The 25,863-nt window shown below is 41.5% G+C and overlaps 1 long non-coding RNA gene across 2 annotated transcripts in view; it reads right to left on the bottom strand.

The window, feature by feature from the left end:
- LOC109285818 (uncharacterized) overlaps positions 1–23,186 on the bottom strand; it is a 108,846-nt gene extending 85,660 nt beyond the window's left edge. For both annotated transcript variants that reach the window (XR_009462598.1, XR_002093678.2), the window contains exon 1: positions 21,190–23,186. This is a non-coding gene — a long non-coding RNA (uncharacterized LOC109285818). The remainder of the gene's footprint in view (positions 1–21,189) is intronic.
- Between the last annotated feature and the right edge of the window lie 2,677 nt (positions 23,187–25,863).

Here is a 25,863-nt window from a genome sequence, read left to right as displayed (position 1 = left end):
GCTTCCATTTAAACTCCAGGGCTAAGGCCAGGGGGGGAGTTCCCTGCTGGCTGTCAAAGGGAGAAGGAGCTCTGCTGGAGTGAGTAGAAAGAAGAGGGGAGAGCATGGAGACCCTAGGACTCCCCTCCTGTTTCAGAGGATAATAAAACTTCTCTTGAAATCAAATACAACTTGTACTTGCAAAAATACAGTACTCTGGCAACAAGCTGTTTTGTTTTTCTTTAAATCTAGCATGTGCAGAAGTCAGTGCTTCAGATGAATTTTGTGTAATATCTTTGGGAAAGTAGACTTGGACACTAGCTCGCAGCTGCTTTTGTCTTCTTGCTACAGGCAATGGTTGGTTTTGTGGACAATAATAACCCAGTGGTAGTTTTCACCTAAACATTTCTCCTGCCCCTCCAGGAAAGATACTTACAAAGCAGCAGCAGATTTACAGATCCCAGAAATTAGATGGGCTCAGCAAAGTCATGTCTTCAAGGTGCCTCTATACTCAGCTCTCTTTTATAGGCATCAAGAATGACAACATATGGTATCTTTCAAAGAGCAGATTTAAAGCTGTGGAAATTAACTTTGGTCTTCTAGAAGAATATAAAAGAATGTCTCAGCAAACCTCTGTGGAGGTCACTCAGACAACTTTCATCAGCGGTGCTTAAAAGCAACTTAACTGCACTATTTATCTCCAGTTGGGTCCTTCTTTCCATTTTATTTCTGCCTGACTGAATTTCCTTGATTCCTCCTTTTGCTTCTCTACTTCTTGGTAATGACAGCAGAGCAAAGCCAGCCACTGAGGTTTTTGCATGTTATTGTGGAAGTGGACAGTGTCAAACCAAAGAACTTCTGCAAAAGCAAAGCTGAACCCAGGAAGATGCATATAAGCTTGAATGTTAAAAATAAAAATGGCCAGGGTGTTAGGGGAGGGCAGGTGAAGGGAAGAAGCAGAGGAAAAGGAGAGAGGAAGCAGAAGAAGAAAAAAAGAGAGAGAACAAGAAATATAATTCTGCTTGTGCTTGTCCACTAATCTTTCTTAGAGGCCAGATCATATTTGAGTTTATACAAGACGCCTCCTCACACATCCCAGTGTGCTATGATAACTCTCCAGTTCTTTAGGGGACCCCACTGGGAGAGCAGCAATGTAGTGCACAGAAGAGCATTCATTTACAGGCTTCCCCTACTCCCCGCCTGCTTTGGATTTGCATTTTTCAAGTGGAAAAGTTCTTTGAGCCTTCCTTATGCACTGAGCCACCACTAAAATTGTAGGGGTTCTACATAGAGATGACCTTCAGAATTGGGTTACAGGGCTTTGCTGCCTTGTGTAGCATCTCCTTCTACATGGAAATGCTGTTGGTTTATTCTGAGATCAAGAATTCCAGAATCTGGTGATTTCTGAATCTGGTGACATCTGAAATAGAGCTTGTTAAGATCTACCTTAGCTTACAATGTTTGATATACCTTTCAACCTGCATGCATGGATTCAAATGTCTTTCTACTACAATAGGAAACTGATCCCTCATGGCAATACATTTTGACAAAAGGTCTGGGCACAGGAGTATTAAGCAAGGCAACACCATTTTTGGCCCTCATGCACAAAGCATCTTTGATGCTTGGGGGTTAAATTTTGTTTGAAAGTATCATTGGCAAGGCACATAGGAGCCCAAGTCACACTGAAAATCAATTGAGATCAATTGTTCTAAGAGAGTACTGTGCAGGGAACAAGAGGAACTCAGAACAAAGGCCCCATCCACCCCGACAACCGTGCCTGCCTGCTCCCCACCTATGAGGGAAGGGAGTTATTCATGTGGTCGGAGCTGCCATCCCTTCCTGTCCAGTGATGCAAGTAGCTCATGGATGTATGGTGGCACTCTTACTTCCCTATGTGGACATGAATCAGAACCCACAACACAGCCCTATGGAAGCCTGTAGGACTCCTCAAATGAAGATGGACTAAGGGTGCAGACAGAAGTGACAATTTTGTCTGATCTGGCCACAGAAAGCAGTTTATAGCTGTGACCAAACAAAAGCACATGGCTGCAGACAGCTTAAAAAATAGCCAATTAGGTGAAAATCAGATGCCTCGTTGGATAAGGAGTTAGTTGAAGACGTTTCAAAACTTCTGTCTGTGCTGCCTGCCAGCCTCGAGTTGTTTTCAGAACAGGAAGGGGGAAGGGAGCAAAGGGACTTCAGTTGAAAGGTTTTTCAGCCTTGCTGGAGGGTACAGCGGGTGTATCGGAGCCCCCCAGAGGTGAGGGGTGGGGGGGCTGCAAGTCACCCACCCCATCCTCCAGAGCTGGCTGGGGAACCCCAAGAACAAGCTCTCTCTGCTCCCTTTCCCCACACCCCCATTCTGAAACAGACAGGCTGGGAGAGGGGAGGGGCCTTTGCTAGGAGATACCAGCTGCAGGCTCCCCCCTGGAACCAACAGTGAACTTGAGTTGTTCCAGGAGATCTCTGCAACTCAGAACGCTTCCTGCACAGCCTTCTCAGTTACAGCAGGGAGCTGCACTCCTGTCTGTGCCCTAAGTCATGTAAGTGGCAGTTGTACAGTTGGGGCATGTAGGTGAAGATGTTGTTTTCTAAAAATAAATGGCCTGAGAATGCATGCCATGAACATTGTATTAGCAGTATTTAGGACCATCACAGCACGATAGAAAAAACCTTTCAATGGAAATACAGCAAAGCAATCTAGTGTTAAAAGAAGGGTAAGAAAGAAAAATGTGATGCATTTCCGGTTTCCTGCCTCCTGTTAACCTGTGCTATGCCACCCTGCCTCCTACGCTTCCATATTTTTGATCAACGGGGCACACAGATTACTGCACAAACATAGCTGAGCTTACATTCACGAGGTGACCAGAAACAATAATGTCAGTATCACTTTGATTTTTTTCTACTCTCTCTGAATTGCCAGGGATCCCTCTCCTCCCTTTTCAGTCATGGTTAATAAATACAAGAAAACTGTTATTCCATCCTTTCCTTGACAATCTCAACCTCTCTGGCACAAGTTAAAGGAGAAAAAGCTTTCCAGAGTCATCCTTTATAAACTAGGAAGACAAAGTGTAGTCTCTTCTCTCTTTGCTATAGATAGGACAGGAGATAATGTTCATGAAGGTCCCCTTCTCTAGGGAAGCCCAAGGCAGGGCACGTTCTTCCAGGCTGAGACTGTGACCTATGGAATACAATGAAGTATCTGGCAGAGGCAGACAAATAAATCAGGCAGTTAAATCCCAGTATGACTGTTCTGAGTTCTGGTATACTTTGCTGCTTGGTTAATCCATTCCACTAAGGTATGTCAGAGACACGTATTCTCTGGTATCTAGAAGAGGGAGTGGACCAATATTTGCCCATTCAATATTTTACAAACAGAAGTGTGCACATCAGTTTCCTCAAACCATTTAACACCAATAAAGATTAATAAGAATGAGTGAAGATGCTACAAAGAAGTTCCCTTCTCTCTGCTCCAACAATCACAGGCACATTATTGGATTGTTATCACTTGCTACAACTCCTTTATAAATCGCATTACTCTGGGCCTGAAGTAAAAGTGACTCTTTAGGAACATTTATAGGGCTCTTGAGAATGCAGTTCTGGAATGAACAAGTGTCATTTGCAACTAAGATGACAAGGCCGATTGCTAAGCTTTTTGCATATATATAAGCAGTGAAAGTTGGGCTTAGCTTGAGGGAAATTAATACTATATGCGAATTAAGAAACAAAACACTTGCTGTTGCAAACAGATCATAACTTCACAAATGTGTAGGGCATTTATATACATGCTCCCGAGGGGGAAAGGGGGGAGGGGGCTGCTTTAGTTAGAGTGGGTCAGAGAGCCACTCTAAAGTGCCTGAAGCATCATGTGTATCAGCATCCCCATGCTGGGAGCCCCCTTCCCCGAGTCCCATGCCTTCCTGCCCTGGCTGGGCAGCTTGTCCCAGCCCCAGCCCCAATCCCTCCCTCGCTGTGGGGCGTTGATCTGCAAACCCTCAAGCCCCTTCCCTCCCCCACAACAGACTTACCAGCTGGAGGCAGCTGTGCCCAGAGTTGTCAACCTGGAAACAGGGTTGCAATTTGCAAAGTTTGGAAGTGCCGTTTGTCGTAACTCAAACTTTCATAAGTTGAGGACTGCCCGTATGGAAGATCACCCCCTCCCCCTCCCTCTTCTCAGTTTCTGTTTACTGTTTAATCGAGGTTTCCAATTCAATTTGGACCTTTTAACGGGTCTCCCAATTCAATTTGGATTAGGAGATTTGGCTGCCAAATCAGGCTGAATCTCCTCCAAACTGAATCAGCTTCACACAGCCCTACTAGGAATTGATTATCTGATGAGGCAGGTTCTTGCCTAAAGGAAACGCATGCCTTTCTGAACAAGTCAGTATCTAAGGTTCCATCCTGCCCCACCTTCTCTCTGACTTCAGACTAACGCACGTACTTGTGTGCTAAAAACCTATTCGAAACAATTGAGCATTAAACATCAGGTCTTATCAAAACTCATGTCAAGCAATAATCAACCTTGACAGAAACAGTTCTAACTTGAAATCTGGAGATTCAAGATGACATTGTTGAGATACAACATTTCAGAAACCATTAGTACAATTTTACACAATTGCAAAGCCTCCAGTTGATCAAACTTCATGTCTAACTAATGGTTGATCTACTTACCCCCAAATTCTTGCCAACTCCCCCTGCAATAAATAATTCTCCTGTGATAGAGGGCACAAGCAATTTCTTTATGCAGTTTGGAGCATGGTAATTGCAACGATCTTCCTGAACTGTACTAGAAGGCAATTTGGAGCCGGGCAAATGTAAAGAAATTCAGGCCATAGTTGTGGCAAGGAAGTCCTGTGTGACTGTAAATTCCTTGCTTATAACTCACAGTGCCTAATAATGTAACTTCCCAGGTATAAATGGAACAGGGCTGCTTCTCTTTTTACCTTTCACTTTTTTATCTTGCCTTTATATATACTTATATATACCCTTAGTTCCTATTTCATAATGACTCTGTGTGTAAGGTCTTAGTTTGAGGCTTCATACAGCACAATCTCAATAAGGCATGTACAAACTCCCCAGCACAATGTGTGTTAATACCACAGAACATAGCCAATGCATGAGAAATTTTATATTAAAGAATTAGTGCACGTTTGCTGTCTTATTCTGTAATCAACTACATTGCTCAGTAGCAGTCATGTACCATGTGTAACCACAAACCAGACACCGACCACTTCCACAAAGGACAATTCTACCTAAAGAGATTTCTCTTTTCCCATGAGAAAATATTAAAGGAAAAAACAAATAACTTGTGCATAGGGCAAGAAGAACTTTGAAGCAAATGTTCCTGGATATTTCCCCATTGCTGAAGCTTCTAAATTTTCTCCTGCAAACTGAAGGAAGGTGTTGGGGAGGGGGGCTGATCTCAGATCAAGCCAAAGCCTCCTTCGTGATAGACCATCATAGTTACTTTATTCATAGAAAGACCAAATTGGCTTTGGCTAGGTAGTTTTTGGCAGCCACTACAGAGAGATGAAAAATGGACTGTTGTCCAAACCTCATACATCTGGTCTTAGTGCCCCTGTAGTTAGAAGCAGCAAGAAAAAACAAACAATCACTAGGAAAATGAAAACTCAGTTCAGTGAAAATAACAACATGAGCTTCCTTGCTCTGTTCTTTCTTTATGCTGAGTCACATAGTGTAAATACATGGCTACAACCTAAGTGATTTTGCATGAACGCTATTGAAAATCAGTGCAGCTGCTTACCCCGATAAAAGACTGCTTTAAAAAAAATCCATTGCTCCACCACTGAAACTGTAAGAGCACTAGAGATTTCACAAAATTCACAGGTACTGCTTCAGCACCAAAAAAAATCAAACAGCTTTTCCCTTCTTCCTCCACACACAGCAAGTATCTTAAAAATACACAGCGCAGAAGTGTTTTCTAGTCGATCAAAGGCATTAGACGAGTGGTCCTCAAAGAATGGCCCATGGGGCTCCCCACTGCCAAATATGGCAGTGGGGGATATTTGGCAGTGGCAGTGTTCATTGTGGCAGCTCTGGGAGCCCCACAGCAATTAACGCTGCCAGCACTCCCCTGCTGCTAAATTTTTGGACCTATGGGGAGCCCATGGGCTACATGACATGGCCCCACATGCTTTTTTTTTTTGGATATGAACTGGTTGAAGTGAGCTGTCGGGGTCCCTTGCTGTCTGGTCAGGTACCCCATACAGAACTGCTTCCCTGATCAGGTTTCTGAACCTGTCTGAGCACACAGACTTTCTTTTATACCTCTCTGGCATATGGGCAGTTCCAGAAGAGGTGGTTGATCAAGCCCCACATGCCAGATGGGTCCAGCATGCAATACTAGCCTATGGCTGGACCTGGCCACGGTCTGGGACTTAGTGCATGGCCCTAGACTTGATGCATAGGGTTTGAACTGGCGCGTGGCCCTGGACCTAGCGCACAGGATTAGTTTGCAGCCCTGGACCTAGTGCGTGGGGTCAATTTGTGAGCTGGATCCAGCACATAGGGTTCATGTGCAGGCCAGATCCAGCCAATGGATCCAGCCCATGGACCTGGTTCATGTGCCTAATCTGGCCCATGAACTGGATGTGCCCACTTTTTGGCCCACATGCTGGGAAAATTGAGCACCACTATGTTATGCTGTTGGAATTTTCATTAACACTTTTCTGTGGATGATATTTCCATGCTTGGTTCAAGGCTTGGATTGAAGGTCTGAACTGAGCTACACTGACAGACAAGCTGACCAAGATCAAGCTGCACTGTAATGCAACTGTTAGCCTTCATTTCACACGGGCCAATGAAGCTAACATAAAACCTATCCTCTTCATGGTGTAATGCTGCCTGCTGTGAAGATATAACACTGCTAACCCCAAATAATTGAGTAATTGTATTAATAAACTGCAAATTGCTACTCTATTAAGTGATCTCTTGCTGACAGATTAATGGCAAACAAAAATTACATTTCATTATTATTACTGCTATTACAGGAAATGTAAAGGAACAGTCACATTCCTAAAAGTAAACATTTAGAATCTTTTTAAAGATGAATTTAAGATGGGGGTCATAACTGACTGCTGTTTTCATTCAAGTAACTTTAATTATTTTCATTCACTTGCTTTTTAGACTCAAGTCAACCCTTGTCAGAGTTAAGGAACTCTGACAACTTCTGTGAATTGAGCGGAGCCCATTTATATGTTACAGTGCTTACCTCTTTGCAGAGGGGAGGGAGTGGCCAGGCAAGGAGAGACAGAAGCCAGTCCTTATCTGCTTATCTCTTCACACCTCCCTTAACACCTCATACTTCCAGCAGCACCATTCAAAAGGATCTCATGGGTCCCTGGCTGAGAATCACTGATTTAGCCATTGCTTTAGCATAATAGGTCACTCTCCTGCAGTAAGAGGTGAACGTTTTCTGTTCTTGTCCTATGACACCCCAGTGAGCTGACTGTGTATGTTATTAATTAAATATAATATATATATGTGGTCTTTAGGTACTACTTTAATAATAAAACAGGATACATCTTGCAAACTCCCCTAAGCTACCACTAAGAAGATGACAGAATGCCACGTTGGCATGACTGAACAAACTGGGAAGATAAAACATCCTTGCTGCAGACAGCATGTGTCCAGTTCCCAGACCAATACAATCAAGCATCTCAGGTGGTCAGAATGGGACCTGAAGATTGCAGTTATGTCAGCCAACAGGACTTAAAGCTGCCTATATATTCACAGATCAAGATCAGTATTCTGGAAACAGCCAGTGCCAGTCACCAAACAATGAGTATGTTCCCTTTAATGCAAATGCCAGCCTTTTTCTTTGTTTGCATCATTATATACTATATGCTGTACTGCAAGGTGATGGAATTTAAACTCTCTATCCCTCACTTCATGTAAAAATGCAACTGTGGGAAAATTAGAAGCAGGATATGAAATTTGTGGTTCTAAACCTTATCTACATTTTCTGAGGTCCGCTTAGCTGAGATGGATATTCTACCTAGATATCTACGTGCATTTATGAATAAACGTTCTAAAACTAGACAAGAAAAATCTTTAGACCTTTCAATATTTTGGCGGGAATCCTAGTTAATGTGCTGAAAAAATACCTGTATTTGATAAATGATCTAACATATAGAATTTATAATTAAAGTAGCATATAAAAATATGGCTTTGCTTGAGAAACCTTTCCCAGTGAAACCTGAATTGTTCCCAAATGTTGATGAAAAAAAATGTAATAGCACCTTTGATGTCTTCATGATGAAGATGACCACTTCCAAGAAACCCTTAGTAAAAGTTTGTCTATGTATAGAAACCAGGTAATTAAACTTCCTACTACGCATTAGCAGTAGCATTTGACTATGTGCTTCTTTGTGCACTTTTTTTTTTTTTTTTTACTCTTACCTGGAAAAGAGGGCTTCAAAGTAAACATAAAGCTACATAAAGAGTGTACAAATGTGACATCTCCACACTTCCTGCCACACTTACTGTAGCACGGAACCTGTGACAATTTTAGCCAATAAGAGTTTTTCCCTTGAAAATCCTTGCATCGCCCTCTCACCCCAAACCATCCACACAACAACAAAAAAGGAATGTATTCAGTACTGTAATAACAAATCCCACAAAAACTGGGGAGGGGGCAGGGAGAAAGAGGGGCAAAAAGTAAAGGGGCAGAAATTCTACTTAGACACTATAATCATCCTATTCCCTGATTGAACAATGGAAAAAATGGAAGTACTTGCAAATTCACACCATGATCATCTCCTTTGACAGAAGGGAGAGCAGAGTAGCAACATATAACCTGTTTGCCTGACTTCAGACTAACACAGCTACTAACTCCATCTTCTTTGAGACAGTGTTTCTGCTATAAGAATGATATATGCAACTTTGGAAACTCCCTCCAAAAAGATCTGAAAGAATAAACCTAGCTCAAACCAAGTTTTTATCTTAAAAAGCCAGTAGAGTTGCAGACTTTATGAAGTCCACTCAGAACTTCACTTCATTTTTTGTAGATAGCAATCCATAAAGATACTACAGTGATGGATAGCGATGGGCAGACAGTCAGTTCAGATTTTTTATGAATCTCTCCGAAGGTGTTTTTGAGCACCCTATAAAACTTTTTTTTCTATTGAATTCAGTGTGTGAACAAACAGTGAACTTTAGAAACCTAGTTCTATATAGCCTAAGGGATAAGCTTTTCAGTACTTAAGATTATGGTAAGCCTATAAACTAACATGCATTTTTAAGGCTAAACATTTCAAGTGCATTAGTAATTATTTTAATAATAATGAAAAAGCCCTAACACAAGAGAACAAACTAAACACTTACTTACACCCAAAGTGAGAAGCACTTAAAGTTAGTCTTTGATCTAAGCCATATCAATGTTCTCAGAAAAACCTCAAATAGTTTCCTAAAGGCTTACAGGTTTCAAAGTGCACACAGCATTTCGCAGCACTAAAATTAGCCTTCCATTTTGCAAAAATTTCACACAGGTTACTGGTCTACAGTTATTCTCTTTCAGGTTCTTTATAATTGAGATACCATGGTCTCAGATTCACGCCCCCCATCTCCTGTCTACTTGTTCTGACTTCAAATCTGCTATTGTGCTCTGAAGAAACAGCTCAGAGATAGATGTTAATGATCTACATCACAGGCTTGTCCTATCAACTTAAAATTCAATTGTGCAAGGAATTTCCTACCTAGCAGGGTGAATTAATTCAAATAATATTTAGTTCCTTTATTAAAAAATACAAAAGTAAAACAGCCCTTTCACTGTGGAAGAAGGGCTGGGAAGTTCTAGGAATATGGGCCATATTTTATCGTGGTTTTTTTTTTTATAGAAGCCAAAAATTTCCTGTAGCTGCTCTTCTTCAGTTATGCTGCTATGCACAACGTAATAGTCTCATAATTGGTATGTTTCACACAGAGAGTAAACTGGAATATCCCAAATTCTTTGTTCTGGAACCAGATTATTCCTCAGTGAAAGCATAAAGCCAGTCCAGCTATAATACAATACAAACAACTTTTGCAATGATTGACAAACACCGGCCATTCTGTATATTTTCTGCATGTAAGAGTGTGCGCATTTGTCAGCTAGAACTTCTATGCCCAAGCAGCTACTGCAAGTGCAGAATGATTTATTGGGGGAAAATACTATTTATATATTTATTTACAAACTTAACAAATGGAGAAACAAGCAACTATTTCCAATGTAGCATGTTTAATTGATACTGAGTGTGCATGTCCATACAATTCAGATTGCTGCAGCTGTACTAGACATCTGTAATGTTATCAAACATACAAACTACAGTGAGGGTGTCAAGCCACACCTCTCACCATCCTAGTTTGTCTGTCTTTGCTAACTTGTGATTCTCAGAAACACCGTGGTGACTTAACCCACAGTTGATCAAATCTAAGACACTATATATAACCGCTCTTATTTTAAAATCTCACAGGATCACCTTACAAAAAATATTTATTTTTACAAAACATGGAAGTGCTACAATCTCATTTCACAGATGGCAAATGGGCAGAGAGCAGCCAGGGGCTGACCTAAAGGTGCAGAGAGATGACTAGTGGATATTTCAAAGGAACCAAAGCAGGCTTGCTGCCTAACTTTACGGTTAGGGCTGCCAGGCTCTGGAATGGTTTCTCAAGGGAGGTGGTGCTCTCTTCTACCTTTGGGGTCTTCAAGAGGAGGTTGGCTAGATATCTGGCTGAGGTATTATGATCCCAGCACTTGTTCCTGGCCAGGGCAGGGGGTCAGACTTGATGATCTTCAGGTCTCTTCTGACCCTAGAAACTATGAAACTCCCATGATTTTAACTATGGCATAGACATCAAATCTGCTTGGATCCCTTTGCAAGTATCACTGGGTATCTGCCTGCATCCTTAGATGCCTACATATATTTGAAAATCCAGCACTTGCTCAAGGTTACATAAGCTCACAGTGGAACAGTGAATTGCACCTGGGCCTCACTAGTCCCAGGCTAACATCATACTGGTAATCCTCACTATGCAATTCTGTCTGGATGTGAGAAAGAGTTACAAAACTGCCAGCCCAGCCAAAAACTCTCTGTCAAGGCCTATATCTTGCTCACAAGTGGGCACTACTGGCCCTTCCCCCTTCTGGTTTCCTGACACTGAGTTAGGTTTACTAATAAGCCTGTATCCAGTAGGACTACAGGCTAGCAGTGACTTGCTTTCTCACAAATCTCCCCGTTATAGGTACAAACTACAATTAGGATAGGGTGTACCTTCCTCTCAGAAAGCTTGGGCCAACTGCAGTCAGATGAGCAGGCTCTGGCCTTTGGTCAAGCCTCCTGATGTGACCAGGCAGTAGAGGTCTGTCTCACACTCAAAAGCTGCTAACTACTGAGATGGGCTTCTTGTATTTGAACTCTTCCTCCAGATCTGATGTGCTCAACAGTTGTAGAAGGTTAGGGCTGGTTGAGCCCATACCAGCTCCTTAGACCCCTCCTGTCTATTGTGCACATCATTGTAACTCTGACTGCACCTGAAAAGTCATCACGCAAGGCTTTCTATTTTTTATTAAATGGTAACGTAAAGCATTAATTCCAATTGCCCAACATCTTTCATATCCACAAGATGAAGTAATCCATTTTGAAGAGAGCCTTTTTTGAGCACAGACAGAGTTTCTCTTTGTTTACTAAGCAATAGGATCCAGATCTTTCAACACTGTGATCAACTGGAGGTCTGCTTTTAACTTCAACAGCCCCCCAACTAAGCTTACTGCTACTGTGGCAGCAACTTGCATAAAGGCAGGTATTACTAGGTAGCTTCCGACATTTTTTCTAATTATTTGGGTAGTCATTTTTCCTTCTACTCTTATCTGCCTTCTCAAAGATACTTGTTACTTGATAAAGGCAAATACAACTCTCAATGCAGTCTAGCATTCTTATCTTCAGGCTCATTTCAATGAGTTACTCCTGGAAACAAGTGCAGTGAAGTTGTTACTCCATAAACACCACCTCATTAATCCCTAATGTAATTAACACACTTCTCAGCCATCTACATTTAAATTCACTGTTTGAGAAATTTTAATGTGTCTGTATTCAGGATGCATTTTACAAGTCTCACTCTCCATTTCTAGCCCTGGGGTGTGAATCAATTTTTTTCCGTACATTTACTTTAGCTGGATTTATCTCATTTTATGCTGAGAAAAAGGGGCCACAAAAACATATGACACTGCATGAAAGTGATAAAAATTCTGGGTTTTTTTGTTTTTGTTTTTTAACTGAAAACTATATCTGGGGAAACTACATTCTGAAAGAAGATTTTTTTCATAACATAAAACCGCTTGCTCGGACCACATGATGAAACGTGAGAGAGCGAGAGAATGTGATGTAATATAAAATAAGACCTGGGACAAAACAGCAGGCCCTCTGAATGCAATGTTTATTACAGCTCTATACCACCGTCACAATTATATAGCAGTTCTTGTTCACTGATCAAAAAAAACAGGATTACTGGTCAATATTTGTCTGCATATAAATCTCCCCCCCCCCCAATCTCCAAATATTTCAGGTCTCCTCTCCTTCAGGCAACATACTTGTCCACTTGTAGTGTTTCATACTATAGGCACAGTTTATGGGCCAAGTGCCTTTAGAAGAAGATACTTGTGAGATTTACTTTGCCTACCTTTTTCAAGTCTGGTTGTTTTTTTTTTTTTTATGATAGGTTTGATTTTAAAACCATCATGACTTTAGTAGCAACAGAATCCAACCCTTAAATACTATCTATATTCTTAACCATATTCCTGAAATAGACTAGTAAGTAGAAAGCAGGGGAAGAGGAGTGAGATGAAAATCAGCTAGTGTAAATCAGTATTGCTTCACTGAAGTCAATGGACAGAGGTAGTTAACAGCATTAGTTTCAAGTCAGGCAGGTGCAACCCTAGATCCCTGGCAGATATTACATTTATCACACCTTAAAATGTTACTTGCAAGAAAATGGTAACATATCACATGTTCAATAATGTGGCATACCATTCATTTATTACAATCCAGGGCTCTACCCACATTCATAAGTTGAAAGTCTCACTTTGTACAGCCCCATGCTGAGCTACATGCTGTGCAGCTTTCAACTTGCTGGTGTGCATGTGTGGCACCTACAATTGTGATCCCATATATCAGATATTTTATCCTTGATCCCAGAAATCATGCGACCTGCCATGCACATGTGGCATGTCAGGACATGTGATTGTTGGGAATTTGGGATCAGATCCCATTGCACTATTAAATTAATATCTGCCAATACTCCTAGAGACTAACTGGTTCAGCCAGCATGGGTTTTCATAGCAGTTCTTTTATAACATCTGATGAAGTAAAAGTCTTGTTACACATAAGTTTTAGGCAGCTCCTGGAGCTCTTAACTCCTGGATTGTCCACACTTTAACACCTAAAACTAGTTTTAAGCATGCTTTAGCTGGCTTAAAGTTGCACCGCTCTAGGACAGGTTAATTTCTGATCCATGTTATCCAGCTTGTGTTCCATTAATGTGTGGCCATTCCCCACAGCCCTCCAGTGGCAAGTCACAGCAATGCAAGGGGGGGGGGGGAGGCAGTCAGAGATGATTGCTGCCTGTGAAAGCTCATGTTCTCTGAACTAGTTAGTCTCTAAGGTACCACTGTGCTCTACCTTCTGCCTGAAGTCAATGGAGTTATGCAGTTGTACCAGCTCTAAACCAGATCTGACCCAGATCTCCATGTGAAAGGCAGGTATATTCAGCCTATTAGCATTCACAATAAAATTTAACAAGAGGCCACTGTAGCTGATTGAGACTGTTGCTCTGTCTCTGCAGTTCATATTTGAAGTTGTGGTGCCTGTTGTGGTTTGCAATTAAGTTCCAAGAAACAGACAATGCTTAGTCAGTTACATTGGGTTTTGCTAAATGATTCTGGGCAGCCACTGTGGCTAAACTTAATTGGCTGTGTGTGTAGAAAGCAGCATGTAGCAGAAGCTTATGAACCTTTTAACAAAGACAGCCTCTTACACTTTCTGTGCAGCCCTCTGGCACCAGAAGGCAAAAGCTTTGCCAGCATCCTGTATATTTTTTAACCAAGCGGTACTGAGTTGTGTTCACAGTAAGAGTGTCATGCATGGGAGTGCTGGAAAGAGGCACTTTTTTTTTCTGCTTTTCTGGTTTAGAGTTAAATCTTTATCATATAACAGAATGCTCCAGTACCGTAACTCCAGGGCTGTTGTAAACATGAGTGTTTTTCAATGTGACACGTTAGCAAACTATACTCTGTAATGTAGTAGGACAAAGTTGAGCAAACAGCTTGAATTTCTTTACTATCTTTGGATTTCTTTCCCAGCCTTATATGGCAGGAAGTACATATGCTGATTTCTGCCACATCCTGTTTACCTGACTTGCAGGATTACTGGTGTGCAAAATACTCTCCAAATGTATGCAACAACCAGCCATTTTCCTTAAGTGAGCACATTTTCATAGATCCTTGGGGAAAACTCTCCTTACATAAAGGTAAATGTTCTGAAATCCTTTCCAGAACTGTTCTTTGGGAAGAGTTTCCGTGTATTTATTTGATGGTCTCTGCCACCACCCCATGTCTTGTGGTAACCACCTTCTATTTAGAACCTCTGCTTTCTGAAAGTCCATTCATAGCATCTTATGAAAGTGTAAGCCTCTCTGAACCAGTTAGTCTCTAAGATGCCACCCTGATCTCCTTTCCACCTCTATTAACAGTTCATCCAATCCAGAAGACACATGGCGTGAAATCCCAGTCAGGGACCCGGATCTTCAGATGGGTGAATCAGCATCTCTCCAATGAAGTTAACAGAACTACACTGATTTACACTTCCAGTCAACAGTCAAGAAGCATGGAACTGTCCTGTACAAGACTGTCACGGAAACATTAGAAAACATTCTAGTCCAGGTAGAAAATAAAATGTGGTGGCTACTACTGGTTGGAAAAGGGAAAGGGGAGACCATAGGGCCAAACAAAACAATGGAGTAATTAAATTAGAACAATATTTAATGTTGTCTCATCTTAAATACCAAGAAAACTCGGATGGCATCAACGGGTGCCTATACACGTGCTCCAGGGTGCAGGGGAGGGAGTGTTTTGTGTATTCAGCATCCTGTGTTTCAAAATGGTGGTGGGAGTGGTTTAACTAAAGGTCTGTAGGTTGTAGCCATGTTGGTCTAAGGACATAGGCAGACAAGGTTCTTTGGGTGAATCTGGTACCTTTTATTAGACCAGCTTAAATAGCTGGAAAAACATTTTCTTAGCAAGCTTTTGGGTTTAAAAATGCTTTGTCAGGCTGAAGAAGCATCTGCAGTTGGTGTGCGCTCTTTCTGAATGGAATGAATAGCAAAAGAGGCCAGAGGCTGGTATGCATGCACCGACTCGCTTTCTTGCATGCATACCAGCCTCCGGCCTCTTTTGCTATTCATTCCATCCAGGAAGAGCGCACACCAGCTGCAGATGCTTTCTCAGCCTGACGAAAGGTTTTAAACCCAGAAGCTTGCTAAGAAATTTTTTTCCAACTATTTAAGTTGGTCTAATAAAAGGAATCAGATTCACCCAAAGAACCTTGTCCGTCTTAACTAAAGGTCGCATGACAATCTTTAGTTAAAGTGCCCCTGCTGCCATTTTGAAATGTGAGAGAGTGAATACATGAGATGCTGCAGCATGCTGGAGCGTTCTGACTAGTTGAGTTTGCTCTGGCATGTTCTAATCAGAATGAGTTGGAGCATATGTAAAAGTACACAAGCAGACCGGTGGATGCCCCAAAAATGGCTGTTACAAAACCCACCGCAACCCATGTAACTGACAAAATCCATTGCTATATTTATCTGTTTTTACATACAAGGCAATCACAAATCATTTTGCTTCTGCTGTCCCTCTGGAGCAGAGATGTTTCATTTTCTGTATTTATACAGTATCCAAAACAAATAACCATCACTTCTAATTGCTGTCTATGGAGGATACCTTGAGCATAATTTTTTAATAAATAAAAATCACAAAGCCCATTGATATTAAACCTAGCTGTGCCCTTTTACTTATTTCAATTTTTTCTAGCATAAAATCATGTAGTATATGTGACACTCCCCAACCCCCAGGACAGTTGTGCACACTTTTGAGAAACACTCATACCTTCAGGAGTGCCCTTTTCTAAACCCCTCTCTGCTGTCTGCTGCTTGACAATTAAAAACAGACCGAGATGCTCCAAAGGTCACCTCTTCCTGACCTATGGCACCTCAGCTATACCCGTCTCACCCAGGTCTGGCCAGCTTTTAGCAGAGGGGAATCTGGCACCTAGAACAATCTCACTCTTGTCTAGTCACACACTCAGAAAAGATAGACTCCTCTCTTTTGGAAAAGACGCCCGCCTGTATGATCAAGTGTACTGAGATCATAGTTAATACTGACAGTTAGTGAGTCAAAAGACAACAAAAGGATTTATTATAAAAACAAGAACAAGCATAAGAAATCAGTAATCATATGTTGAGCTCAAGACAGAAATAGAAGAATAAACAAAGAAAGTATCAGAACAAAAACCTGTTCTTACCCTGCATCTTAAATCTAAGAATGCAGCTCTTACCCCACTCAAGAGGATAGAAAGCAAAGTTGATTTTTCCGTCAGGGTCTTCTGCAATTTCTCCGGCAAGCCTGCTTTACTTAGTCCACTTGCTGAAGTACTCTATTGTTTCCCTAGACCAGGAAAACTGAAGACCAAACCCTGCTCTAAAGGCAAGGAAAGCTTAAGTATGATTTTTTTGTTACCTTTTTGAATATCAGGGAGCCCCTTCTGACCTGATGTCCCCCCTTCCCACCCAAAGTACACACTTACCAGAATACAAACCTTCCCTGATTTAATAAAGACGGAGAATATTTGCCTCCTTTTAGACACTAAGGGCTTTTTTACACATGCAAGCGCTGCAGTGCTGGGTGCTTTGAAAAGGGCTTGGCGCTGCGACACATGCAGTTGTATAAACGGTGAAATGTGCATCAGCATGAAAAAGATGGCAACAGTGAGCTTTTGAACTAAAATACCTTGGAGGTGCTTTAGTCAAAAGTGCATCGCCACCATTTTCTGTGCGCTGACATGCATTTCGCTGCTTATACAACTGCACACGGTGCAGTGCAGTGTGCGTCAGCTTGTGGGCACAGCAGACTCAATTAACTGAGTCTGCTCCGAAGTGGCGGATCCCCGGTGGTCATGGAACAAAAAGGTACGTGTATAAATGTCCTTAGATTGCTAATCTGATATCCTAACAATACTCTCTCTCACTTAGTTTCCCCACTCGGAGAAATGTCCTTCCCCCAATAGGCTAAATAGCCAGGTGTTATTCTTATGGTCCCTCTGTTTAAAATGTAAATTCACTGTGGTCTGGAAGGGCCTGGTTCTTGTGCCCCAGGGTGTGGATAGACATAACACTTAAAAATGTCCTAAATATACTTAAAAACACCAAGAGTTCAGACACATAGGCCACTTTAGTCCAGTTTAAACTTCCTGGAAGATTTCAAAAGCACACTGGGAGAAATCAAGTACTATTTTGAGCTGGTCCTCTTTGAACCGGTTCAGTGCTATGAGTGGACACCGCATTCATTCTGCGCCTACTGGGCACGTCTACATGTACCCCTGACTGCGCAGGCCTGGCACTGCATGGCTATTTCTAGACATTATGTCACCAGAGTGATGAGCTATGGCAATGTAGCATCTTGCGTAGACACACCCACCATCTGCTCAGTCCTCCAAGTACCCCTCAGGCTCCTCACCCCAGTCCCCAAACTCATGAAGGACAGTTGGGGCTCTCTGGGATACAACCAGGACTCTACGTCCCAAAGATCTATCGCTTCCCACAGACATGGGGAAGCAGAAGCCTGTGTCAATTTCACTTCCCTGCTAGGGACCGTGGGAAGGGATCCCAGGCTTATTTGGGATGGGGGGATAGCCAGGTTTGGGGTGGGGGGAAAAGAGGGGCTGTGGTCTCCTGTTTGTGTTGTTCTTGTAACAGTAAATACCTGCCAATTGCTGGGTAGTGGTGTTGAGGGGGAACAGAGCCATTGCACAGACAGCACTTAATAGAATAGAATGGCTCTCAATTCCGTGTCCAATGTGGAATGAATTAGCCTGTTAAATGTTCTTTACCCTCTCTGCTGCACTCCTAAAAGCAGCCCTACCTGAAAGGTTGGAAAAGCCGGGGAGTTCTTGTGGGGTGAGGGGGAGGGGAAGAGCATCCAGCTCCCTGGGAACCATGTGCAAAGGGCCACAGAGCTCTCAAACACCTGGCAATCCCCTCCACTCCAACCACCTGCCCCCCTCTAGGGGAATTCTGGGGAAATTCTGGGCACTGGCCCCTGGAAGGGATGATGGTCTGGGTACTCTACCACTCCCTGCTGGTATTTTGGCAGCAAGGCAATCTCTAAAAGACAAGGGTTTTACTTAGAACCCTTAGCAGTGTATTTGTGCATGGACACTTGTATTCAGGGACATTTGTGAACCAGTTCTCAAACAGTGACATTCTTGTAATGGTTCAAGTGTTGTGTCTCTCCACACTCTCCAAGTACTTCTTCAAAGGAGATGAGTAAACTCATGTCAAATGTTAATTCTTAGTGACTGTTGTTCTTCAAGCCAGTTAGGCTTCAAGCCCCTTCCGGCAGCCAAGGAAACTCATTGTTTACCACCTGAAAGTTGTTATCATATTGTGCAATCCTGATCCTATTAAAACATCTAAGAAATATATTTTAAATCAAATGCCACAATGCATTCCAGCATAAGGACAATAAAGCTAAATATGGCTTGATGCTATCAATCATGCCTTATCACTAAAACAAACTCAAGAAAACATGTACAACACCTCATGAACCCCGCTAGACCACAATGGGGTTCATAACAGTATATGAGAAGTATTTGCAAACCACTGAACCAAAGAAAGGAAGGTAGGTTATTAATGGAGCGATATGAGAATTCAAGCTTGCAGATGCAACAATAGTCAACAGGCAATGCCTGGATTTAGCATATTCTTAGATAAAACACACACACAGACTTTTAAGAGCTGATCTGTTACAGCTTGGCCTGACTGCTGAATTGTGACCTTTAATAATGCAAAGTAATTCTGAGCTTACAGCTCAGTCAAGACTCTAATGTTACAAGACAATCTCAGTTTACAACTTTTTATCCATGGTGGTAATAGCAGTTCTGGATGGGTGAATTTGAAGCAAAGATGGCTGGATATACACCACTGGATGGAATTTCTTCTCTCCTCCTGCAACAGTTTTTGAAACTTCAACATTTTTCCTGATTTCAAATCAGGATAAGGAATAAAAATTAAAAAATTTGTTCCGACTGATAATCTTAAAAAAAAAAAAAAAAAGAAGAAAAAGAAAACTGTATTGGCTCAATCAAAATATTTCATTGTTAATTCTGGCAGAAGACAGGATAAAGATGCACCTTACAGACTAACAAAACCAGCAATTCATAAGCTTTTGTAAGCCTGAGCTCACCTCATCAGGTGCTGTGAAAGGACGTGCACAGGACAGCCTATTAGATGGGATGAATTTTTTGTTTAGATTGACTTTTTCTTTTCTTTTGCTTCTATTATAAATTTAAAACACCTTGAACAATCCCTAATTTTAAAATATTTTTAATTGGTGATTCATTGAAATAAACTATTTCCTGAAAAGAATTTTTAACTAATTGACTATTTCTTGACAAATAAACTGTTTCTGACAGTTTGTTTTAACTGACCCTTTGATGCGTTTATTTGGTTATCAAAGCCCATACATGTACCGTTGCCTTTCTTACTACCAATTCTCTGGGCCACTGGCATGTAGGAAAAAAAGTTTGCATTCTGGTTGCTTATTTTAGGGAGTCCTTCACTCTAACACTAGGGAGTGGTAGCACTGTGTTCATTGCTACATGTGTTTATTCAAACTGCAACTCCAACCCCTGCCCCCACAAAGTATACTTGCTAACTACTGATTCTAGTAATGTGTGTGCCTTTTAGTAATGTGTGCGCCTTATTTAGATCAGGATAACTAATGAATGCATCTTTTCAGGGTTGTAACTCAATGACTTGTGTCAGGCTGCTACTCAGGGTCTTAATGCCCTCTTCCCTGCTTTGTGAAACAAAAAAAATCAGTCACTAAATGCTTGTAAAACACAAATTATGGGGGGGAGAGGGATATCACATTAAAGTTATAAAAATGAAATGTTGCGGAGAAAGTTAAGAAGAAAGCTTAAAAAGTATGAACAACAGCTTATTAGAAACTACCAAATTTTTTTTTTAAAGAAATATTATAATAAAAATATGCATTAATTTTCTTTAAACACATACTATATTCATTCCCTCATTGGTGATAGTGACAGTGTGGACGACCATATAGTAAAAGCACTAGCAAGCACTCTTTCCTGTGTCAGCATAGTAGAGAACTGTTGGGCCTTTTGTTTCTCGGCTGTTTTCAGTGTCTGTGCGGCTACAGAGGTTAGAACTAATTACTGAATTGACCGGTCCAGCGACATTACAGGTATACTTCGATTTTGAACCCTTTGAGACAGATATTTGTCTCTTACTAGGTACTTTTTCCAGGTCTCTTAATAGGTGTTTAATATATGGGGGAGGAGCACCCCAATGGATACTACAAACAGTAAAAAAGAAGTCATGTTTTGAAATGAAAATTGCTTCATATGCAAAAGGAAAAATAAAAACAGACACTGGGAGTTTTCATGGAACCCCGTGTCGAATTTACATTTCGCAAAAAGCAAAACACTGAGGCAAGCACTTTAAAGTGAATCTAATATGAATACAGTTAATGACACGCTATATCGTACACTTCCCAGTGCACTTGCCTTCCCTTTTTTATTTAGTGTTAAAGCCTTCAAAATGTGCAGAATGAGTCAGACAAGCTAATTTACATTCCTCCCTCCCCACTTTTTTAGCAATACCATGGTGCTGCAGCACTTTCACAAATTACAGCCTTCTTGTGCAGAATGCAAACGGCTCTGCTTTCAAGTATGGAAATAAGCGCAAAGAATTTCCTTGCGAAAGCTTCTCACTCCTTAGAGTAAAAGGACCCACAACTTGAATGGGGCAGCAAATTGATCAATTAGCCAAGGCTATATGAGTGTGGCTCGGTAGGAGGCTTATGTTTTACATTACTAAGAGACACCATGTTTTATTGGACATTAACGCCGTACCTACCTACATGTTCGGCAATGGCTCTTTCAGAGAGGCCCAGAAGCTGGTGGGGGGTGAGGAGACTGAAGGAAATCTGTCGGAAGGGGGTGGGGATCTCCTCAGGGTTCAGCAAAAGGTTTGCAGAGTGCAGTACCTATAAGAGAAAGCCGAACAGAGGCAGCCCACAGAAGTGCTGCCAGCTTCCCTGCCTCCCTCAGCCCTAGCTTGGCTGTCTGGGTAATTTCCTGCGCATCGCACCTGAGCGTCTGACCAGGCCCAGCCCAGGGCTCCAGGCCCAATTAGTTGTCCTGTGCACCTGTCTGAGGAGCAGCTAGAGAATTAACTCCCTACTAGCTAGCAGGGCCCAGAAACCCTGAAGCTTTGGCAACAAGCAACCTTTTTGAGAAAGTCATCGATTAAAGGGGGAAAAAGCCTGTGAAGGCACAATGAGGGAGCTCAGGGATGAAAAATGGACTGGGGGGGAGTCTATTTTCTGAGATCCCCTCACAATAACTAGTAATGATTTGGGGAGTAAGGCTGGAGAGAGGATATTTGTAAAAAAATAAATCTAAATTTGGCAGATGCCAGGGCACACAAGAGTCTGGGATCACCTGCACGGTCACACACAGTCCAGCTTCCTCCTGGCTTACCTGGAAGGATTGCTCCAATGAAGGGAGAGACTGGCAGGGTCTCCCCCCCGAGCAGTATGGTTGCTGTGGAGGAAGTAGACATGGTAAAGAGAACAATGTGATACAGCCTGAATATGTATTACCTTTTATAATTAAAGCTCATGGGTCTCTATGTGTCCCCAGAGTCACACTACAGGCTACTCATGCCTTCCCTGGTCCTCACATATTCAATTCCCTCACTCAACATGGGTCTCAGACCTCACAGAGAGCATGATGCCACAGAGGAGAGGTACAAAGGAGAGACTGGCACAAAGAGGACTACTCTGCATGTGAAACAAAGGGGCATAATTTGACCCTGTTGTAAAACGGGGCCAGAGATACAATTACCTACATTTAACAATGATATAAAACAATGGTAAAAGAATCTTGAAAACTAAGCACTTTTCATTCAACTAAACTTTTTCTTTTCAGCATGAAAACAAATAGAAAAACATCTCTCTGGTCAATTGAAAAGAACGTTTTGGGTAATATAAAAATTACAAGGAAAGTGTGAATCGGAAAAAAAAAAAAAAAAGGCTTCAAGCCTATCATACTCAAGGGAAGTATCGTATGGCTACCACCTGTTGCATAATCCTTCCCTGAGACTTGGATAAAATGGTTAATGCAGGAAAACAAGGAATACACTGGCTGGGTCAATGGCTGTGCTCTTTCCTTCGGTCACAATGAGATATTAGCTTTGATCTCAGGGACGAAGAATTAATTTATTTGGGAGACTGTAAACAGCTCAGGTTCTCATGAGTGATGTGAAATATCACAAAACTGCTAGACTTTTGGCACAAGAAGCACTGTGGCCTCCAAACAAAGAAGGAATTAAGAAAGTGAACTTCCTGGGGAGTTTCTTATATCCCCATATCTTTGCTGCTTTGCAAATGCATGCAATTCATTGCAGAATTGGGGTTAAATTTTACCCATATTTTAAAAGTTTTCAGTCTGTGACACAAATCCAAAATAGAGACAAGTACAAATGGCTGAGAATCCCAAATACCTACCCCTACCTATATTTAGTACATAGATATTAGGGTCCCATTCCAATTAGCACTGTAAAAGATGCTGAAAGATGGTTCAATGCACTGAAGAGCTCACACTCTAAGATAAACAGAGAAACAACCTGAAGATAAAGCATTGAGAGGAGGAAACACAAGGAGATACCAGAACAGTGAGTGGAATCAGAAACAGTTCTGGTGCTCAGTGAATGGTCCCTGTTGCTTGCAATGAGATTACTTGCTGACTGAGGTATTACACTGGAATAAAAGTAGCAGACGTGAGCCTTTAAAAATTACTGTATTTATTCAAATCCAAGATAAGATTTTCTTTCCAGCCAGCATAAGGGAAATAAAGCTCCATCTTGCCCCACTGTGCCTGTCTCCCCTGCCCTTGTCTCTCCCACTACCTCCTGCAACCCCCATTTCCTGCCTTCCCCAGTGTCCCCCCCTCCTTACCTTCTGCTCCGGCTCCAGAGAGTATGGGGTGGGGGGGCAAGGGGTGAGGTGCAGGTGGTGGGGGGTCAGGCACAGGCATGGAGGGGCAGGTGGCAGGGGACAAACGACAGCAAGGGCAGGCACAGGCACAAGAGGAACAAGGGGCAGGCAGAGAGGGCATGGGGCAATGGGACAAGTGGCAGGGTGATCCCTCAGGGTGGGGTCATATTAAATTCAAAGTCATCTTGGAATCAGGTAAATATGGTATTTATTTAACATAAAACACTTTTTGCTATTTGCATGATGAAATAATACATTACTGGCTTTGCTAATTACCACAAGTTGGCCAATTCTGAACTGGAAAACAAAAATGAAAGTCAGATGCTCTAGCAGTGCAAGGGAGCTGATTTTGGTGGCTGATCTCTCTGAGACCTGCAAATCTTTCTAAATGTTAAATAAACTGCATGTCATTTAAATATTCAACATACAAAGATTGAATGTGTTAAAGGAACAGACTGGTACTAAAAGTACCTCCTCAGCTGTGTTTAGAGGTTGTGTGCCCATTAGTGCACACATACTGTGCATGCTGCATGCCTAGGGCCCCCATTGGATATGTAATTTATCCAGCATTTAAAATAGTTCCTTTGAAAAAGTGCCTGTTAATGTCTGTTTGCCTGATGTTCCTTCTGTTAACAAAGGGAATTTAATGCTGTTTTGGAAGCCTTTGTGTATTCCATAAGGCCTTTCAATTTGATTAACATGTACAGAGAAAAATAAAAATCATCACATTGCGAAAAATTGGCCTCCTTTTCAAAATGATGTACCAGTCTGTACTCTTATTATACCTCTAATACAGTCAGGTCAGCTTCCGGGGCTGCTGAACACTGGTGCCTAGTAATTCTGAGAAGAAGGGTTAATCTGGAAGCTCCCATTTAGATTCCTAGAGGAAAGGAGGCTTTCCATGTGATCAGAGTGAGAAGAAAAGCTGTGAAACTTTCCCAGGTCAAAACTAGCTCTGTGCTGTTAGTAATTGTTCAACTGAAAAGGCCTACCAGTTTTTTCTGGTGCTTGTGGAATTGCTCACCCTATCACTGTAAAAGACACTGAAAGTGCTAAATCAGTGGAATTGAAAGTCTGAAGTTCTTGCAGTGCATATGAACTAAAACTCCAGTCTCTTTTCTCTATATTTGCTGGTTTTTCATCATCCTTGCATCTCAGCATCAGCTAGGACATTGCAAGTTACAAGTGAAGATCAATTTGCACAAAATTACCATAGATACTACATGAAAAACCATATAGAAACTATGGTGACATACTTTAGAAAAAACACTTAGAATCTTTTATGAATGGGTATAGGCAGGTACAATTTTTAATTTCAGGGGAGATGATAGCTCTATTTTAATTGAACTTTTCTAAATCTACAGAGTTGCAATTACTAAATTAGTAATATTGGACTAAATACTTGTTGTACGTAATTCTAGTGATTTTTGTTGAGTTGTATAACAAATTAAATCTAGACCACTGTTTGTCACAGAAAGTCTACCATCAGAAAATATGAACATTATTATTTGAATTGTGATAGTGGTTAGGAGCCCTAAAGATGAATTAGGCTACACTGTATGAGAGGCAGTGTACAACCACAGAACAAAAAGAGAGTTTCTGCCCTGAAGAGCTTACTGTACACAAAATTCTGCTGCCTTCTTTCCTGTTGGCTTATACTTGTAGGCTGTGCACTTGCATCATTAAGCCAGGCACCAGTCTTTCTACATTTCCAAAGCCTTTAGCACACCTTTAGTAGTTTAAAACCAATGTTGTATGCAGGGGCCAAGGGGTTACATCTTTGAATGTTTCAAATTGCTATTTTTTCTAGAGACTTTTTCTTTCATCTCTAAATTTAGCTCACTACTACACTAGAAGTCTTGCAGACTTGTGACACAGGAAATAAAGGCAGCAACTGTACTGATTAGTGTTCTTAAAAGAACAGTGCAGATTACGAGACAGCAAGATTACTATACTGCAGCCAAATCCAGTTTCTTTCACTAAGTTGCACCTTTTCATGTCTAATTACTAGCATAGTTATTCACTCAAGACAGCCATGTACGACACAGAAGCTAAAGTATTAATAAAGGGCTGACAGAATGAAGTCAGAGAATTGACCAAGTTAAGGCTGTTATATGCCTGTGCTTAAACAGCCCTGCTGTGCTGTAGAACAGATAATCAGTAAGTGATGGTATCGAGATCATGTGCTGTAAGTGTTAGGGTCAAGTAAAACAGTGTTGTGCAGGCTCAGGTCCTAAAATCATAAACCAAATGTAGTAATTTTATCTTTTAAGGTTAATGTTATCTGAATAAGAATACATACCTCAGACTGGTGGAGAATACTTACAAGCACAATCAGGAAAAAAAAGTGTAAAAAGATTGGGATCTTGGCCTAGGTTAACCAAGGTAGCTACTGACTACCAAAGAAATGCTTACTCTTCAGAATGGTGATGAACTTGTATTTTGAGAAAGCACAATTTCAACATAATCTGTAGTCATGAGGCTTTTTTCCCCTCCCTTTTTGGAGAATACAAGCAGAGACATCCCCAAAA

The sequence above is a fragment of the Alligator mississippiensis genome, chromosome 5, assembly GCF_030867095.1.
Source record: "Alligator mississippiensis isolate rAllMis1 chromosome 5, rAllMis1, whole genome shotgun sequence".
In the NCBI taxonomy this organism is placed as follows: domain Eukaryota; kingdom Metazoa; phylum Chordata; order Crocodylia; family Alligatoridae; genus Alligator; species Alligator mississippiensis.
The sequence above is the reverse complement of the archived record's forward strand: the minus strand, read 5'-3'. Positions and strand labels throughout refer to the sequence as shown.